Genomic DNA, 21,550 nt, shown 5'->3' with positions numbered 1-21,550 from the left:
AAAAATAGGAAAGGCTCCGGGCCCCGATGGCTTAACGGCTAAATATTACAAAGATCTAGCACCACAATTGATACCCACAATATTGGAAGTAATGAATAGGATTTTAACGAATGGACGAATTCCAGATTCATGGAGGGAAGCATTTATTACGGTAATCCCCAAACAAGATAATGATTTGACAAGCGTTAAAAACTATCGACCGATTTCATTGCTAAATTTAGACTATAAATTATTTACAGACATTTTAGCAGAAAGATTGAAGAAAACATTAATTAAGTTGATCCATGCTGACCAAACAGGCTTTTTACCAGGCCGTCAGATGAAAAACAACATAAGAACAATTGTGGATGTGATCGAGTATTTGGATTTAAGAATTGACAAAAAGGCGACCTTGATCTTCATCGACGCAGAAAAGGCATTCGATAATGTTTCATGGAAATTTATGTTAAAAATTTTAAGAAAAATGGAATTTGGAGAAAAGTTTATAAATGGAATTAAAGCCATTTATTCAGATCAAACAGCTAAATTAATCATAAATAGTGAATTATCGGATGATGTCAGGATAACAAAGGGGACAAGACAAGGCTGCCCCATTTCCCCTCTTATGTTTATTCTGGTTTTAGAGATATTGGCAAATAAAATAAGAGGAGAAAAAGGAATTAAAGGTATAAAGATTGGAAAAAGAGAACTAAAACTAAAGGCCTTTGCTGACGACCTGGTGATCACATTGGAAGAACCACAAAAAAGTATGGAAGAACTGCTGAAGGTGATAGAGGAGTTTGGGAGACTAGCCGGCTTTAAGATAAATAGAGGGAAAACTAAAATGCTGACAAAGAACCTGAGCAAGGAGGAGATTGAAGAGCTACAAAAATCATTTGGCATTATGGCAACCAAGAAGATCAAATATTTAGGAATTTGGCTCACTCCAAAAAATATAAATTTGTTCGGAGATAATTATGTTCCAACCTGGAGAGAAATTAAAAAAGATCTAGAAATTTGGAGTAGATTAAAGCTATCGTTCTGGGGAAGGATAGCAAGTATTAAAATGAACATTTTACCGAGAGCCCTATTTCTCTTTCAAATGCTACCAGTGGTTAAGGGGATAAGCCAATTTAAGGAATGGCAAAAAATAATATCTAAATTCATATGGCAAGGAAAACCACCCAGGATAAAGCATAAGTTATTGGTGGACAAAAGGGAAAGAGGTGGTTTTGGACTGCCGGATTAAAAAATTTACTATGAGGCGTCATGTCTGATTTGGGCCAGAGAATGGATGATATTAAAAAATAAGGAAATTTTGGATCTGGAGGGATTTAACAACAGATACGGGTGGCACTCATACCTCTGGAAGAACAAGGTTAAAGTCCATAAAGAATTTCTAAATCATGTATTTAGAAAACCATTATATGAGGTGTGGGAGAGGCATAAAAGTTTGCTGGAAAGGAAAACGCCTAGATGGCTATCCCCAACGGAAATTTTGACACTAAAGAAAACCAATACCGAAGATAATTGGCCAACGTATGAAGAATTGTTAGTAGAGACGGAGAAAGGTTGGGAAATAAGACCTTTTGAGCAGGTGGCAGAGAAATTAACAGGATGGATACAATATTTCCAAGTGCATAATTTGTTTAATGAAGAGAAAAGAAAGGGCAATTTCGATAAAAATAAATCTAAATTCCAGGCGGAAATATTGGAGGGAGGTGAGAAATTGTTATCTAAAATGTACAATTATCTGTTGGAGTGGTACACAAAAGACGAGGAGATAAAAGAAGTTATGGTTAAATGGGCTATTGATGTGGGGCATAACATTCAGATGGAAACGTGGGAGAAATTATGGAATCATCATTTAAAATTTACTGCTTGTACGATATTAAAAGAAAACATCATGAAAATGATCTATCGCTGGTATTTAACCCCAGTGAAACTAGCAAAAATGTATAGGAAAAATAACAAGAAGTGTTGGAAGTGTGAAAAGAAAGACGGAGAGTTCTACCATATGTGGTGGGTTTGCGACAAAGTTAAAACATTCTGGGAGGCCATATATAATGAGATAAAAAAAAATACTTCAGTATACATTTCCAAAAAGACCCGAAGCTTTCTTGCTAGGGATGGTGGGAGGCGAGATTAAAAAGAGAGATCAAAAAAATTTTCTTTACGCCACCACGGCAGCAAGAATCCTGCTAGCCCAGAATTGGAAAACGTCAAACCTACCAACGGTAGCAGAATGGAGAGGGAAGCTTGTGGAATACTTGGAAATGGCTAGATTAACAAGCAGAATAAGAAATCAAAGAGATCAGCAGATAAGTTTGGATTGGAGTAAATTCCTAGAATATTTAAAAGACAGTAGAAATTTGTAAGCACTTACAGGTGAGACAAAATTCTTGCAAAGCAACAGAATAATAAGAAAATTTCAGAATGAACATTAAGATCAGTTATAACTAGATAAAATTGAGAAAAGCGGACGAATGATGTACCTTGGAAAACTAATGTAGAAGCGGAGGGAAGTCAAAAACTCGGCGGAGTTTAAGAGACAATGCAAACCATGTAAAAAGACAAAACTGTATTTATTTTTGTTTTCTTTTCTGTTACCTGTTTTTATGATGCAAAAACAATAAAAAATATTTAAAAAAAAAAAAATGTTTCTACAAGTACAATGAGACAGCCAAGCACGTTCAGTGGCTTCTTCTGGCTAGTTCACAGACTACAAACTACAGGTAAATCTGGAAGGGATAAGAGGATATCATCTTGTTGCATTCACCTCACTTCTCCATATGGTGAAAAGTTCTAGGGGGTGCAGCACTTAGGTTTGGTTTCCTTTGGAAGGATGTCTCTAGACGCTAGTATTAGCCAGTGTTGGGGCAGAGCCATGCTCCCAATGATGGAGTCACTGCAGCTTACATGGAAGGTGCAAGGTAAGGGCTGTGCAATGCATCAGCAGGAGCTCTGAATCTGGTCCACTTGTGCATACACTCAACCTGAGCACTCTCCTGGTAAGTTGCAACAGCACTCCTGTTGGGTGGGGAGTGCATCTCTGTAGCTCTGCCCGACCACACCAACTACTACTGCTAGAGGCTTACAATTTTATTTTATTTTTAATATTGGAGCTCATTTACAGAGATATACAGGCTGGGCATAGGTAGAAGCTTAAACTCTCTAACAGACAGCCAAATCCACAGCCTCACATCAGATTTCCTGCTAGCTTCCAGAGCCCAAACTCACCTGTTATTCTGTGCTAGTCCACCTTGAAAACTACAGTCTATTGTTCTTTTCAAACACAGGGTACCGGTACATAGTCTGAAAGCCCATCACATTCAGTTGCGGGGAGGAAGGTCTGCTTCTTCCTGCTTTCAGTTATCTCTAAGCCATCCAGAAGTCTTAAAGAAGATTGGCTAGCAATTTGTTCCAACAGAGATGCATCACCTGTAGTTTTCCCAACAAAAGATAATGGCCGTAAAACGTCGCTATTTCAATTGGCTTTCCCAGAAGAATGAGTTGACTTGTGGAAAGTATTGGATTTCTCTTTGAAGAACTGTGTTTCTCTGTGTTTATTCGTTGTGTTTTTGCTTTTGTTTTTGTAAAATCACCCAGCAGTTTATGTAAATATTCCAAGCTCAATTTGTAGATCATGACACTCTTAATCTCATGGTAATGGGTTCGAGTCCTGCGTTGGGCAAAAAGATTCTTGCATTGCAGGAGGTTGAGCTAAATGATCCTCATGGTCCCTTCCGACTCTGTGATTCTGTGAAATAAAAAATAGATTAATAGTGTCTTCTTCAGCATCCCTGGCTTTTTGAACCACTCCTGCTCAAACTCCCAATCTCACCTTCCCAGAAGCCTGGCATTCTCATCAACCTGAATTGTCCGAGTGAATTTCCAAGCCAGCGTTGAAAATAGTCTATTGGCAAATAGAAGAGCAAATGAAAACAGGTCTGAAAGTGAGAAATACTGAGACTGTAGTGCTTCATGACATCACTTCATGCAATGTGGGAGCTGCTGATTATACCAGAAGTAGTTGTGACTAACTCAGAATTAGAATTTTATTTTAGATTTTTCTTAGTTAAGGGATGACTGAATGGAGTGGAAGCGCTTCTTCAGTCATTGGGTTGTAGGTGGTTACCATCATAAGTTTCAGGACGGTCTTCAGGCAGACAGGCTTTTATGGTATTTAGTGCTGTCATAGTAAGTGTGTTCAAGTGATTAAGTTTAGGATTCAGGGGAAGTGATTCATAAATTTTAAAAAATGTCCGTAACAACAATCTTTATACTTACTACTGTAGTGTTAATATTGTGGTTTACAATAAATGTCCCAATCTGCAGATATTTGGAAGAGGTGTGTGTGAATTTTAATTGGACTCCCATTATTAGGTAATGCCAAGGAAAACTGTCATCTCTCTATTCAGGGCTTATTTACATTTTATTCTATCATTTTATCTAATATCCATTTTAACTAGTTTATGTAAAGATCTAGAGTACTTTCTAAATTAAGAAATATTCGTAAGAACTATTCTTGCCATAACAAATACAACTATTTATAAAATAGTTTAAAATAAATGAAACCGGTTAAGACTATTTCTTAACTAAATGCTTGAGCAGGTGCCAAACTGGATTAATTAAGAGTAGATTATAGAAACAGAATGAAAGAAAATACATTAATTTGTTATTTGTGGGAAGTTGTCTGCTTATGTGGTCTTTAATACAGAATACATTTTAAAACATGAATGGGACAGAATTAAATGAAATAGCTGATCAGAATACTTATCACTATTTTGCTTCTAGGACTGGAGGAATGGTGAGACAGGTGCTTAAGAGAATTATGATTTGAAATATATGTTAAATTAAACATAAAAAGGGCAAAGAAGACAAGCATTTTGCATGTTGTTTACAGAAGCAAATTTTGTTGGGGAAAATGAGTGACAAGAAGTATTGCTTTCCTTTTTATTGGTAGTTGAGAAGACTGTATTTAAGGCAAGTGATTTTATTTTGTTTTATTTCTTAAGTCTTTACCTATGCTGAAATTGGGCTTGCACAACACAGCATATTGTTATTTTTCTAGACAAACACAAGAACCACCAACCAGTTATTGTGTAATGATTTGCATTTACAAATAGACTTCTGTGATATTAAAAAGAAAGGCAAAACCAGAGTTTTGCTGTTGAGGGGGGCGGTTCTCAGAGCTGTGTATCTTTTGCAATTGCACTATGGAAGAAACAGCATTCAGAATCTTGATAGTCTCCACTTCTCTTTAAGCTCTCCACTCAACCACCCACATTTCTGGCCTGCTAAGATAATTTTAAAATGTGCAATGAGCTGAAAGCGCCTTCTCTGCAGTGGCACCATGGACTCAGCTACATTAGTAAAGAATGAGCATTTTAAATGTGTTATAACACTGTGACACCAGATGGCCCTGTGGAGTTCCGTTTTTCAGCAATGTGATTTCCCATTATGTTGTTTACAATGCATTTTCCTGAAACGTTATTTTGATGTGTCTAGATCCAGCCCCTGTCTATGGAATTCTCTCCCCTTGGAGTTCTGCTTGGAACTAACACTTTTGTCATACTGGTTTTTCCTGGCTTTTTCATTGTTTTATAGATGTAGAATAACTGTGGTAGGTAGGCTGCTCTGTGATTTTAGTTGCTTTTGTCATGAATTTTTTTACTATTTGTGGAATTTTATGGAATCTGTATTTTATACCCCAGCCTAGAATTCACGTAGATGAAAAGTGCATCATAAATAAATGTTTAAATTGCACAACATATTCAGACAATATTATTAGGCACAGAACTTTGGTTTCTTGGCAGACAATTTCACTTTCTGAGCTTGTGTGGAACAGCCAGCTAGTATGAGCCTAAATTTGACTTTCATGCTGAGCTTCTTGAAAACGGAGCATTAATTCCAGATTGGTTACACTGTGAAGCTTGGGCTGCACAAGCCATTTACCATCTTTCTAGGTACAAATAGCACTCATTTCTAGTGAGTGCGGTCTTAGAGGCTACTCTAGAAATATGAAATGGAGGCTGGAGTAATTTCTCTGTGTTTTGCCTCTAGCAGCTTTAAACAAAATTGTAAATGCACATTTTTAATGACTGAAATATAGCATTAGCAGAGAGGCATTCTGCTCCAGTTCTTTCATTAGGGAATGGAATGCTTGGAAACTGCTCTCAGGGAGACGTTTCTGTGGTTAACATCACGTCCCCTACCAAATAAATAGCATAAAGCTGATTTCTTTGTCCAAACTGTTGTGGCAAAAAAAGTACACGCTCAAATGAAAGGCCATGCCATATATAGCCACTCTGAGGTTTGCTTTGAGGTTTTGTTTTCTGAAAGTAAGCAGTATATAAATTTTATGAAATAAATAAATAATATGCAACATTAATATGTTGCCCTTCTTAAAATGTCTGTCAGAGGTGTGCATGGAAGCTTTTGCTTTAGATGACAAAGATATTGGGCCAAGATTTGGATATAGGAAATGTTGATACCCTGTTACAGTTTAAATTTCATTTTGAGCACAAACTGTGGGCAGTACTATACCAGTTTCCCATATTTTAACAAACACTTAAATTGGAATTTGATTAACAGTAGAGTACTATTTGGCAACCCACCTTCCTCCTAGGCAGGATTGTGAATTGATGCAGTTCCCTAGATAGCACTACCATTGCTTTAGTTTATCTGAAAATGCACTTCTTCTGCATCATGTCCCCCATTTCTATCTGTGAGTTTCCACAGATACCATTTTGCAGTAATACACCAGTGAGCCAGCTATGATGTCTACCATACCAGATGCCTATGAGAAGCCCACAAGCAGGACATGAACCCTTGATGAGCAGGGGCTACATGCACCAGGGGATATGGAACTAAGGGTTCTCCAGATGTTGGACTACAACTCTCATCATCCCAACACTCAGCCATGCTGTCTGGGGCTGATGGAAGTTGGAGTCCAACACTTACTGTCAGAGCTTTTTTTTTCAGGGGGAAACTCACATTAACTCAGTTCCGGCACCTCTCTGGTGGCCTCCATTGCCTTCCTAAGAGAACAAGGAAGGTGTTCATGGTGAGTTCCGGCACCTTTTTATCTAGAAAAATAGCACTGCAGTAACAGCCATATTACTGTGCCTTTAGCAGTGTGTTTCTCCTTTGAAAGCACGTAACGGACAACCCGTGCCACTTGCCTGTTTATCTCAGACTAAAGACTGGAGCAGGTGAAATTGGCTGCTGATGTTCATTTAATCATCATTGAGTTCGGGTTGTCCACCACAGTCTGCATTCTAGTCATCAGAGGATGTTTGAGGGCTGCAGCACTTTTTGTCTACCAATATAATTTACCACTAACAATACTTCTTAATTGTTCTTATGTGGAAACATTTTCCCCAATATCTAATCATGCAAACTCTTCTAATTCATTAGGACCTTTAGAAATAGGGAATAAATCCCAATACATAACCTAAATAGAAAGCTTTCACATGAGCATCAGGAATCATGAAAGTTATATGGGAAAAGCCTGCCTATATTGACCTCACTCTATGCCAAACAATTTGTGTGCCCCCATTGCCATGTGCAGGGCCTAGTTTCAGCATGTTTTGAGAAACAATGATTTATGTTGCATCCCAGACACAAGCTGAATGTGTGGTGATGGGTGTATGCAACTGCCTTGATTTAGTTCACTAGCGCACACACAGTGAGAAACTTTTCGAACAGTTTTTTCATAACCACTGCTTAAGTGTTGACTATGTGGACAAACTGTTTAACCCAACATCCTTATTTGTTATACAGTACAGTCGTACTTTGTGTTGCGTTCGCTGCGGGTTGTGAATGGCACGGGTTACGAACACGCCGAACCCGGAAGTAACGGAATGGGTTAATTCCGGATTTGGCGGGTCGCACATGCGCAGACACGCTGAATCGCGACCTGCGCGTGCGCAGAAGCGGTGCTGTGGGTTGCGGACTGCTCAGGATGCGAATGGGACTCCGGACCGGATCCCGTTTGCATCTAGAGGTACCACTGTACTAGTGTGGGTTCTAGTCAGTTTCAGAACTGGCTGTGCTAACATGACTTCTTTAAAGGCTATTGAACTTGTATAAATGAAGATTGGGTGAATGCCTGCATTCTTGTACATTTAAGAGAGCTCAGAGTAGTCCAAGAACCTTCTGTAGAGCTGCTCTTCTGCTGCACTTGAGGCTCTTTGGGGATTTAGGAGGTTCATTATGCAATGAAATGGGAGGGTTCTTCCAGTTTTCAGAGCCAAGTAAAACACTGAAAGGATTTTGTTTTGTATTTTGTTCCATGATCTAATTGGTTCGTGCCACTGCCTGCAGGGAAGAAATAAGCAGTGCCGTTAATTATTTCATACTAATATATAGTCTGTCTATTAATTGATTGCAAGCGAAGAAAGGGCAAAGTTGTATGGAAATACAAGTTTGGCCTAAAGGAAAAAGTGTTATGAAATTAAAAAGTAAATAAGGCCCTGAAACAGCATGTATCCTGGGGAGCTGAAAACTATAGCCTTTGGTTTCTTTGACTTTGTGATCTATTAATGTGTGGATGTTATGGCATAGGAGGAGTGGAAGAAGACTGCTACCCTTTCTACTCTTAACATAATATGGCCAAAAAAAGAGAAAAGGTAAGGGTTGATGTATGTAATGAACTATTCCTGAATTCTGTTAACTGACTCCATGCTGGAAAATCAGCATGCAGATAAATCAGTAATTGAGACAACAGTTATGGGCTTTTTGCCCTGTGATGCGGGACATACAACCAGATTTCTTGACATTTGCAAGTCCTTGGGGTCCTGCGTTGTACAGTGTGACCCAGGCAGCAAGCTGACTTCAGTGTTTGTAATAGGGTGTTCTTAGGCCTGATTCACACAAAATATCTTGCTCAACATGTAAGCTGTCCCTGGATCGGATCCACATTTCTACATATATTGTGTGAATCTGAGGTCTGCACAGGGCCGTCTCATAATAGGGGCTGGGTGGCGCGGTGCACCAGGGCGCCAGGCCCGCCAGGGGCGCCCCCACAAGCCCGCCGGCATATCAGGCGCTCCCTCCACAACCCGCGCCCGCCCCCATGGGCGGGCGGGCGCTCGCGCGCTGGTGGGCAAGCTACAAGCCAGCTGCCCTCCGGAGCCCCAGCTGGAGCGCTGGGAAGGGCGCGCAAAGCCCCGCGCCGCTCCAGCACACGCCCCTCATCCCCCGCTTGCCCACCTCCCTCCCGCGCTGGCCGCCCCTCGGGAGATGAGGGGCGTGGCGCTGGAGCGGCGCGGGGCTTTGCGCGCCCTTCCCAGCGCTCCAGCTGGGGCTCCGGAGGGCGGGCGGCTTGCAGCGCCACGCCCCTCATCCCCCGCTCACCCACCCCCCCTCCCGAGGGGCGGCCAGCACGGGAGGGAGGTGGTCGGAGAGGCGGCCCACCGGGGGCGCCGAGGGATCGTCGCGCCCGGGGGCGCCAAGGGATCGTCGCGCCAGGGCGCCTGATCCCTTTAAGACGGCACTGGGTCTGCAGTTAAATATGAGAAAGTGACTGCCTCCTGGACCATGGGAATTTCTGGTAACTGTTTTCATGATTGTACTGTTCGCATCTTGGAGTTGCTCATGGGAATGCACGCCCAAACAATTCTCTTTTTTTCCTTATATTTATTTATAATTTTAGATTATAACACAAAAGAAAACATTTCACAAGTTATTAAACAATAATTCTAACACTTTCCCCTCTTTCTGCATTTCCTTGAAGTTATTTTCGTATTTCCCTGCATATCCAAAATTACTTTGTCGCATTCTTTTCATTCCTCTATTATACCGTGTGTGTGTGTGTGTGTGTGTGTGTGTAGGTTTTTACAGTAGCCCTTCTAATGTCTTGATCTGTTTGCAATTTGTTTGTAAATATTCGAGAAACCATTTCCATTCCTTGATAAAGCATTCGTGGTCTTGATTTCTAATTCTGCCAGTTGGTTTTGCCATTTCTGCATATTCCATTAATTTCTGTAACCATTTTTCTTTCGTTGGAACTTCTTCTTCTTTCCAACATGCCCAGACATTCTCAGGACTGCTGACTAATACAGCAAAACACATTTTTGAACCAGATTTGTATTTGCAGAGGCTAAATGAATGAAGTGGATCTGCTGAAAGTGATTTGGCTACTTCTTTTTTCATTGCTAAGTCCTGACAATATGGCTATATATACCAATGTATATATTTACCTTTACCTATATCCTATGGTCTTTTATAGGCAAGCAGCTTCATTTTATTTTTCCGTCAAAAATTATACGGAACAGCATTCCCTTTACTGCCTTGATTTCTCTTACTTTTCAGCCATTCTTTCAATGTAGAGAGTCACCTCTTTTTAGCCACCTTTAATTTCTGGCTGCTGCCTTTCGTACTAAATGGCAGGAGTGTGTGAGTGCAATAGCTTTGCAGTAAAAAGAGCCTTATATATATTTCTCTCCTGGTTTGTTGTATGGCTTGTAACTTTTTGTTCCGATCCCTGGAAAGCTTTTTACCCCAAATGAAGTGATTAATTTAACTTTTTTTCCTGCTTCAAAATGAAATGAATGCCTGCTGTGAACTTTTTCTTGTCTAGGGCATTTTGAGCTTTTATGCTGAGCTTGACAGCACTGAAGATTTCCTGCCCACATAGGTTATTAGGTGCTGCTTATCCTTTGGTTCCACTGCCTGGTGAAATATTAGATAACGGGAAAAGAGCTTATCTTAACATACGTCTGAACTGACAAATATGGCAGCTTTTCAGCAAAAAGGCTAATGCACATGAAGTCCTCTTCCTGGCTTAGAATAAGAATGAGCTTGGTACTTGTCTTGTCCCATTGACAATGGTCAAATGCATACAATGTGATTTCCATAGCATCCAGACAGCCTGAGCACCTAATATCTACCTGTCTAGCCAGTGCATCAGCTTTCCTGGAGTTTGTCATTGAGACTAATTTCCAATGCATCGCAAACACGCCTTTTACCAGCTTGCTTTATCCCAGAGCATACAATGTAAGCTGCATAAATTTGTTTGCCTTCAGTGACAAATAACTGTCAGTCACCTTTTGTTTTGTCTTTTAAATAAGATAGCCCTCTAAAACGCTTTTTAGGATTACATTTTCATTGCTTCCGACAGAGGAGAAGGAAATGCTGACAAGATAGGGTTACATGTTCCTGACTGAATAGTACGGATGGGTTTGTGTCCCTTTTTTTGCTTTACTCCCCCCGCCCCCCCCCCCAATAAAAAATTAGGAGAGCTGTATTTTCGTATTAGACGATGTTTGCTCAATAACACGGCTCACATTCAGTAGCTACTGGGGCTGTTCCTTTTAAAATTTGTAAGTTTAAACAGATGAAGGGCAGGGCAAAATGGATGCTAAGCACGGGAGACTTGGGGTGGAAAAGAAACTGTTTCTATATGCGTGGGAGCTGCCCCACACAATTATAGAACAGAGAGGTGTCACCCATTTCCACACTGTGCTAGCTACATGGAGTAGTAGTCAAATAGGTTTTACTCTAGGGGTGACCTGTTGAAATGAATGGACCTAACTTACCGGTAGTCGTGCTCATTAATTTCAGTGCGTCTGCTCTGAGTAAAACGTACCTGAATACCACCCATATTTTCTGTAACATTTGAAGGGGAGACATATGTATGAAAACATCCTAGAAACATACTCCTTGGTGCCTGAGTATCCCCTGCAGCTGTTACAGGAAAAGACATGAGTGATTCTACAAGAATATGTAAGAGCATATATTAAGAGCTGTTTGACGTTGGAATGGTCTCCATCAGGAGGTTATAGACTCTCCTTCCTTGGAGGTCTTTGAGTAGAGGTTGAATGGCCACCTGTCATGGGTGCTTTAGCTGAGATTCCTGCATTGCAGGGGGTTGGACTAGATGACCCCCAGGATCCCTTCCAGCTCTAAAGTTCTATGATTCTATTTGGACCTTCCACATTCCCATTAATTTCACAGATAGTTTAGCAGCTCGTCAGCACTGCTTATCCTACGTATAATATTTTATTTATTTATTTACTTATTTATAGCATTTTTTTAAACCCTGTCTGCCTAGTTTTTCAGCTAGAATAGTCCTTCCAGTGGCTCCCAAGATCATTCCCTGCCTTCTGGCTTGCCATCCAAAAGACATGATGCATAAGGATAAAGGGACATGCAAGGGTGTGTGGGGGGGAAAGGGGGTAATTCAGGCATGAATTCTTAACAGGTACAATTCTTATAACAATCAGTTGGGATGGAAACTGTTCAGGTATCCTGGCAGAATGGCTGCTGCTTGGTGACGGTTGAGGGAGTACAGAAATAATCATCTACTGACACCTCCTTCCCCCAAACATTTCTATAGCACAGCATTGTTTACACCCGGGAAGAGGATCTGTGGCCCTCCAGATCTTCCTGGATTATAGCTCCCATCTGTCCTGACCATTTGCTATCCTGGTGGGAGTTGGGAATCCAACCAGGAGCTTGACCGGGGCTGATGGGAGTTGGAGTCCAGCAAGAGCTCAAGGAGCACAAGATTACCTGGTCTACACTGTCTGGCAGCAGCCCTCCAACATTTCAGACAGGAATCTTTCTTGGTCTCATTGAAAGAAATCAAGGATTGAACCTAGGACCTTCTTGTATGCAAGATTTGTGATCCACCAGCTGCAGCTACATGGTGATCATGGGTGGGAGCTGTTGTTTGAGGTGCACAAAGCAAATCCCCCTTGGGTGTACAGAATCAGCTCTTTGGATTCCAAGCCCAGGTTTCCTTGGGTTCTTAGAGTGTTGTGAATATAACCAACTAGTCAATTCAAACAGAACACCATTATTTACATGCCTAATAGCATCATTTTTACTTTAGCAGAGCCTCAACATGAAAGTGATTGGATGCTTTATAGATGCCAGGATATAGAGCATAATTTGTGACAAATTGCACCCATCTCTGCTTCATTCTGCCTCTGACATTAGCAGTGTAATTCTTGGGAGGTGTTTGAAATATTGGAAGAAAAGGGAGATGGATTACTGCCTACTTCACATCGTATCACTCATGCAGTGAGAAAAGAGAGAGAAGGAGAATAGATGTGCCTATACTCCGGCAGTGATACAAAGCTTGAACAGAAATTAGACCTCTGTTAAGTTTCTCAACCCAAGAAAATTCAAAAGTGTGCGGGTATATACCGGTAGTTCTTTAACTGACATGCTTGCTTGTTTGGAAGTATGACTCCTTGAATAATTTTATGTATCCTACTTCCTGAAAACTCCCTATCTCTAGTAAGTGACAGTGACATCCACAACGTAACCTTAAAGCACTCGTATGCCACTTTAAGAGTCATGGGTTGGATAGGTGGCATTCAACTAAGTTTTACTCAGAGCAGACCTGCTGGAGTCCCTAAGACGTTTGGATAGCACCTTTGTACACCTCCTTCCAGCAACTCCTACAGCCAAGCTGCTGCTCAACGTATTGCTCTGTTTTCCTTTGGACCACATCAGCGAGGTTAAGAGTGGGGTCCTATCGTCTGGGCAGCCCATGACCTCCACACTCACTGCCCAGGTTTGTGTCCTGGAGAGGTCACTTCACTGCTGCTAACACAGCAGTTTGACTTCACCCCTGGAAGCATACTCCATTGCCTCTCAAGCCAGTAACAGACCTACTGAAACTAATGGGCCTAACTTAGTCTATATTCATTAATTTCAGTTGAACTACTCTGACTAAATACATAGTTTAATACTACCCAGGGCATCCCCAAAGAACAAGAGCTCAGGAAGTTGCCTTATAGTGATTCAAATCATTGGTGCATCTAGCTCATCACTGTCTACGCTGACTGCACGCCGCTCTCCAGGATTTCAGAAAGGGGTTTCCCCAGCCTGACCTGGAGATGTCAGGGATTGAATATGGCACTTATGCATGCAAAGCAGATACAGAGGTTATACATTCAGGGGTTACATTCCAGGCCCCCGTGCGCATAAGTGGGAAGCCCACTGCAGTAAAAACATGCAGCTTTCGGGCCGGGTAGTGCGATAGCAGAAGAGCCACCACATGCCATTTCAGAGCCCTTCGAGCCTTTTTTTCTGGACTTGTGGTTCGCTGGTGTCTTCTTCGGACTCTGGGGAGGGTCTCCTTATGTCCCACAATGACTTTTCAGCTCTCTCCTGCCATTTCAGGTTAGAATTGATTGATTTCCTGGCACCTTGCAAAAATGAGGTTGCACACAAGTGAGGGGACGCCTGTACTCTCCTACCGAGCTATGGCCCTTCCACCTCCTAGGAACAGTATTTTATTAAGCTTCTCCTGTTCTGATGAAGAAAAACCATATGTGGATATCATAGTTGGGATAATTAATAGTGATATATGTTATGTTATGTTATGTTATGTTATGCTATGCTATGCTATGCTATGCTATGCTATGCTATGCTATGCTATGCTATGCTATGCTATGCTATGCTATGCTATGCTATGTTGGTCTCAAATAATTGAGGGGAAAGGATAACTTTAATTGGATCACTAGGGAAATGTGAATGTACACGTTACACCTAGCAGCTCTTCATCAGAGAGACTGCTTCCCATACATTATTGCTTAAATATTTCCTTACTGATTTCTCCCTATTTCTTTTTAAAAACAATAGTTAAAAGTTACCACCCAGATAAATTGAAAGATTCGTCTTACTGTATAATGCCAATCAGATGTAAAAGTCTGGAAATGTGCAAATATTAAGGCTGTAGATGCAGCAGCAAACAACATCAAGGCTATGGCTCTGAATTCTTACGTTACTTGTTTAAAAATAGTTATATAGTCCCTGTCATGTAAACATATATCCACGTGATGTACAAGGCAGTGGGGGCATTGAGGAGATCCCCTAACACCTTATCACAGGGGAGGGTGACTGGTACCACCTCAATGCATGACTCACCTCTGTTGCTCTCATTTCCAGCCTTCAGTATAGCTTACATCTTCAGCAGCCTGGAGCTGAAAGAAGGGCTAGCACCAGGAGTTGGCATTGTTGGACAATTTGTGAGGCCCCCAATTTAGCAGGTGGGGATGTGGCTGACCCCAGAGCCCCCTAGTTTGTCGATAGGAATAGCTTGAGCCTACAAACTGTCTTAAGTTTACATCAGCAACCACCTAACGCATGACAAGTTCTTTTGTTTAGATTGAACAAATCTCCTGATCATTTGAAACAAATAAGTGAGGCCCAGTGGGTGGTATGGGAATATCAGATGCTGGAACATTCCTGAAGCTAAGCTGGTCTGGTTCTGATCAGCAATCTGGCTGGGATACCATTGGGAATCCTATTTAAGAGCCAGGTATTCATATAGTAAATTAAGAACTCATGAGGTAGCTCCCCTTCTCTGCCTCTCTCTCTACCCTCCAAGTCCCTACATTAAAATTGGGGTGGTCTTCCATCCATATTGTTGTTCATTTTGCTGAAAATTTACATTCCAATGTTCCGTTCTAGGCATGTTGCATATATTTTGCAGATGTGATTCGATTTGTATATATGCTCACTCCTTTTGTAAAAACTGTTGAGTATATGCTCACTCCTTTTGTAAAAACTGTTGCTTTACAGAGGACAGCCATTAGTTTGAAGAGCTATCAGAGGACAGGCCTCTACTTGAAGCCCTGTCTTTGAAGGGCTGCCTCATCCAAGTCCAGTTTAAAGATCAAGGACTCTAATAATGGAGAGCAGGAATCTTATAGCTGCTCATCAACAGTGAGCACCTAGACAACAAACTGAGGGGGTAACACGTAACAGGTCTCAGCCTTCCCCAGTATGTTGAGGTGTAGTATATTTCTATTTAAATTATAGTAATTATTTCAAACTTTGCATTTATGTATATACATTAGCATATGCAAATCTTATACAAATCTATAAGGAGCGTCTCCACTCCTATCGTTCTGCCCGGACACTGAGGTCCAGTACCGAGGGCCTTCTGGTGGTTCCCTCGCTACGAGAAGCCAAGTTACAGGGAACCAGGCAGAGGGCCTTCTCGGTAGTGGCACCCGCCCTGTGGAACACCCCCCCACCAGATGTCAAAGAGAAAACCAACTACCAGACTTTTAGGAGACATCTGAAAGCAGCCCTGTTTAGGGAAGCTTTTAATGTTTAATAGATTATTGTATTTTAACATTCTGTTGGAAGCTGCACAGAGTGGCTGGGGAAACCCATCCAGATGGGCGGGGTATAAATAAATAAATAAATAAATAAATAAATAAATAAATAAATAATAATTCTTTGATGAGACATTTCCTTTTGGGGGGTCATGCAGAAGAGGCCTCTCTAGTGCAGGAAGCCCCAGTGGTATGGGGCCCTGGCCTCCTATTGTATGTTTTTGCAAAAGAGGAAGGTATTGCTATGGTTGTACTCTCGTTTTGACAGCCTTTCCTATGCAGTGAGTTGTGGCTGTAGCGACGTTTGGAGCCAAAAAGAACTTTTTTTCTTGAAGATTCATTAACCCTGGCAAAAAAAACCTACTCCTTACTAAGGACTATAGGTTTGCCAAGATTAAATTCTTTCAACTTTAGTCATGTGATTAGAATAGATTATTTTAAGCAGGAGATGGTATTTATCACTCTCTCAGTAAGTGGAAAATCTTTCTCATAAAGCTTTCCAAAATGTTGTTTTTACATAGAAGTCAAGCTTGGGAAAGTAGATTCTTAAATGTTATGAGTGTTAGAACAGGGGAATAATGAGATCTGTTTGTGACCTTAACAAGAGATGGTTCCAAGAGATTTTTGGACCATTATTGCTCTTTGCGAACAGAACTGAAAGTCACAGGGCAGTATTAGAAAATATAATGTGTCATCTTAATGCATCAACTATCCAATTTTAATAAACATGTGTTTTCAATTTTCAGTATGTCTGATGAGGTTTCAAACCAAATTTCATTCTTGCTTCTGAAACAGAAAATGGCAGTGCTATTGTTGCTGCCCTGGGGCCTCCTCCCACTCTTATAGAAAGCAGCTGTAGTTTTGCCATTCACTGTAAATGGCATCCAGATCAGTTTTTTAACATGCTGTTTCCCTCACCTTGGCTATTTACAACCTCCACATCTCATCTCACTTCTCCTCCCTGCAGGCTTTCAAAAACGCCACTGTTAAAATCATCTTGAGCTGTTCTAAGTGCGGAACCCTCTGCTTGAATCTTCTTGATTCATGGGTCAAATTCATCACCTTCATTTCCACCACAGGATTTGCATCAACTTTTAAATATTTGCATCATGTTTCCCTCCTGTTCTGCTTACATGCTTCCTCCTTCTTATTCTCACGGCTGTCTTATTTTAGAACAAGTCCCATATAGATAATCACAATCCTAATTCTTGAAGTGCTCGTTCTTATGCAGTCAAATGATCTGCATAACAAGGAGCTTTCAGCAGGCTTAGTGATTGGGGGGGAATTAAGTATGACTAGCATTTAAAATTTGAGCCTTCTAAATTTGAGGTTCCCAAAACAATGTGTGAACTGAAACAGTTATCCCTAGAAATGGGCACTTCAGAGCAGAACTTTTACCACCTGTGCTGTAGTGGTTAGGTTTGCTTCATAGACTGAAGTTCCCCAGAATGCCAAGGAGCCAATGGAGCTCCACAACGCTGGAAAGGATGCTCGGGAATGATTGTGTCAACTACCTGTTTTATCTCACCATTCCATAGTGAAACCATAACATTGATAGGATTTTCAGCTTTCTCTTGGAAGCTTCTCCAGAACATTCAGGAGCCCCTTGGGTTCCATCAGTCTCTGAGGGCAGGCCATTCAAATGGGCCCATTACCCTTACAGTGGGAAATTACCACTACTAGTCCAAACAGGTTTGACCGTGGCAATGGAGTGCACTATACCCCTTCCATCCCTCATATCACTCAGAGTAAAGACTGAATCAAAGGTGTGCCCTGCCTGATACGTTGGGCCAGTGACCATTTGAGACAGTTCTCCAACACCACATCAAATACTACTTCACCAAGGATGCTGCTAGGCAGTAGGTGGTAGATAGACCAGCAGCACCCCCAGTTTCTCTCTCTGGCTCTACACCAAGTGCAGATTTTCTGAGCCTATCCCAAGATCAATAGGTTTTCTAGTAAAAGAGATGGTGCGTCTATGGACAATAGCAACTCTGCCCTTCAAAACTCCTTAATCTAGCCTAGTGCTGTACTGAGTACACAGAAGGGCGCAGTTGAGTTAAATCACCCAGCCCACCAGAGCCGTCTCATCCATAGAGGCCGGTGGCGCGGCGCACCAGGGCGCCGGGCACCCCAGGGGCTCCCCCGCGAGCCCACCGGCATACCGGGCTCCCCCTCCGCAACCCGCCCCCACGGGCAGGCGGGCACTCCCTGGAGCGCTGGAGCGGCGCGGGGCTTTGCACGACCTTCCAGCACTCCAGCTGGGGCTCTGGGAGGCGAGGGCAGCCGGCTTGCAGCCCGCTCGCCCGCCGGCTTGCAGCCCGCTCGCCGGTGCGCGAGCGCCCGCTCCAACGCCACACCCCTCATCCCCCGCTTGCCCCCCCTCCCAAGGGGTGGCCAGCGCGGGAGGGAGGCGGGCGGAGAGGCGGCAGGCTGGGGGCGCCGAGGGATCGCTGCGCCAGGGCGGCCGATCCCTCTAAGACGGGCCAGCAGCCCACCCATCCATGTCTTGGTCACACTATATTAAGGAACTTGTCTAATGTCAAATTGAACATTGAGGGAGGTATCCTTCTAACCCACTAAGCAGGATGATGACTGTAGCTGGGTCCTCTTTGCATATGGGTTTCAGATGGCTGTTTACCATTTGAATAATGTTTATGCGTGCCTTGCCTAGATAACTGCATGGTTTCAACACACTTCTTTTAATACTTTGAAGCTTTTGTTAGCAGCCCTGCCAATAGGTGCAATGTGTTTTGTCTCTCATGCAGTCAGACACACACTCAGAAACCAAAAGCAAGATTATGAAAGTATTGCATACACAGACATGTTGCGTTCTCGCTTCCCCTTTGTGGTGAGAACCAATACTCAGGAGTGGCTCAGTACTGTCTGCAAGAACCATACATGCTTTGTGCATTTGAGTGAGTCAGGAAGTGTTCGTTGTGGTGTGGTTTTTAGCTGGCACACAATGTGATAAAATGTCTAGTCTGTAGCTGTGTTAAAAAGCTCAGGGAAGTTTGTTTTTGTTTTTGTTTTTAAAAGACAGGTGTTTCCTACTTTCCTCACAAGATAGGCTCATTCCAGTGTGAGATAGTATATAGAACAAGTAAGTCAGCTTCATTTAAAATATACATGTGTGTGTGTGCGCGAAGGTCCTTAAAACCTCTTTTATGTAGCTCATGCACTCTTAACATTAGACAGGGTGTTGAAGTATCTAGTGCACTGGAGAAGCAAGTCCCAAAGAAAAGTTGTACATCAAGTCAACTTTGCCAAATCTCCATGGTCTGGATTGAAGCAACTCCTGGTCTAGTGAATAGCACTTTTATAGGAAACTTCCAAGAAAGAACACTGTATACTTGAATGTCAAGCTGTTGCTGATAAAGAAAAGTAGAACTGTACTGTTGTGATAGATAGATGATAGATAGATAGCCAGTGTGGGACGGTGGCTAGAGTTTTGTATTTAGACAGGAAAGGCCAGGTCTCAAATCTTTGGTCCGCAGTGGAGATCAGTGAGTGATTTTGGACCAGCCTTTCTTTGTCAACCTAATATACCCTCAAGGCTTGGTATGAAGACAAAAGGCCATCCTGAGCTCTCCATATAAGAAAGGAGGGATAACAACAGAGTAAGTATTAAGCATTCGTTTTCATGATTTTTTTTTTAAAATGTAGGTGGTAGTGAAAGCACCTTTAAAATGGTTCCTAAACTGCTGTGATGTAGGGATGAGATGTAGCAATGTTTGTGTGTTCAATAGGACAAGCATACCAAATGTATACACATCTATAGTAGTAGCAGTAGTTCTGGTAACTACTTTGGCTTGTCCCAGGTGCTGTTTAAAGGCTACAAAACTTGAAAAAGCGGGTTTATCAGAGACTTTGGTGGGACAGGAAACATTAAATACCCCAGGCATTCAATACCCCTACTGTAGGTATACAACACTGCATCCAACACTTTGAAAAGTTATTGTCTATACAAAGCCTTAGACAGGGGTTTATGAGCTACTGTTTGCAGGAAGATTGCAAAATCCTGTTATGCTGGCACTGCAGAGTCATTAGGAAAATAACAGGAATCTTTCTCTACCCAAATCATCTTATTCACACATAGCATCTCAGTTTAAGGTTTGCTTGTCAGTGCCTGTCTCTTTCACCTTGACTGCCAGATGGCTTGCTTGCAATTCAGTTTAGGCAAGTGAATAATCTACCTGGCATGAGTCACACTGTGGCCCCAAAGGGACTCATTTTAGTGAAAGAGCGAATACTCCCCTTTGTGTGTAAAATGCTGTTAATGGCTTGTTTAGCGACATATATCTCAACAACATGGCTTTTAGTTTCTGTGTCAGGGAAGAATAAGATGCTTCCATATGCAGAGCTGCTGGCACCCTTGCTAATTCTGTCTCTGCCCCCCTCACTCTCAGCTGTGATATTTCTGTGCAAATATAATAAATGAGGTGTGGTCTCAAGTTTTTAATGCATTTCTCTGATGCACCTTTTTTTAGCTCCTGCTTGAATGGGATGAAGGGAGACATAAGGTTGAATCCTTCTTTTGGTAGACATTGTAGGAAAAGCCTAAATAGTGTCATCCTTTTGTGAACAGGAATAAAAGATTTAACACTCGATTTTGGGTGACAATCAACAGTGGGTCAAAATGGGAAACAACATGTAACTGGTAAAAATGTTTACATAAAACATATTGACAATGGTAATCTTCAACACTTTGTTTCATGGGTCTAGCTTTTACTGAGGCCATGAAGCTGTATCTTGAGCTCATAATGATTGAATGTTCCTCCATATAACGTGGGACGCACACACGCACGCACCCCCCCACTAGGGCTGCTTTGAGACTGTCACTATTTTGGGGTGAGATTCTATCACATGCCAACAAATTCAGGTTGTATAATTAAAACTGATTTGGAGGTCTGGCACAACAAATCCCTTCCTCAAAATATTGGACATATTGCACTCAAGGAAAGTGATGAGAAAACATACTGGAAACCACAGGATAACATTTGACACAATGTTGTTTAACCTTTCCATAAACAAATCAGAATGAATATGCAATAAATAGCCAACGTTTTCTATGCTGCCTGCAAACAAATCAGATTGAATGCTCAATAAGCAGGTTGTTTGGAAGTGACCTAGAGGTAGGAGAGAAGGTCTGCCTGATCTAAATTTGTGTGGATGAATTTGTGTGCTGATTGTGATCCACCACTTGAAACCTTAAGTGGTACAGCTCAGGCACAGGCTTGCTACCTTGGTAAGAACAGGTCATAGAATGACAGGATCATAAGGCACAGCTTGATAGTCAGTCCTCTTCACCTAAGACGTGCTTCTCCACATCTTTATGTGCATCCATTCCCCAGATGAACCCATATCACAGAAATTATGGTTGGTTGGCATTGTCAGCTCTCACAGAGGTTATAGTCTGCCAGGAAATAGAGAAAAGGAGTGCTTTACACTGGAGACACCTATCTGACTAAACCAACGGC

At 41.9% G+C, this 21,550-nt stretch overlaps 1 protein-coding gene across 4 annotated transcripts in view; it reads left to right on the top strand.

Annotated features, from left to right (window-relative positions):
* Nucleotides 1-21,550, top strand: part of LDLRAD4 (low density lipoprotein receptor class A domain containing 4) — a 265,837-nt gene that overhangs the window by 217,997 nt on the left and 26,290 nt on the right. The gene's annotated exons all lie outside the window — the stretch shown is intronic.

Source organism: Lacerta agilis, chromosome 7, assembly GCF_009819535.1.
Source record: "Lacerta agilis isolate rLacAgi1 chromosome 7, rLacAgi1.pri, whole genome shotgun sequence".
In the NCBI taxonomy this organism is placed as follows: Eukaryota; Metazoa; Chordata; class Lepidosauria; order Squamata; family Lacertidae; genus Lacerta; species Lacerta agilis.
The sequence above is the reverse complement of the archived record's forward strand: the minus strand, read 5'-3'. Positions and strand labels throughout refer to the sequence as shown.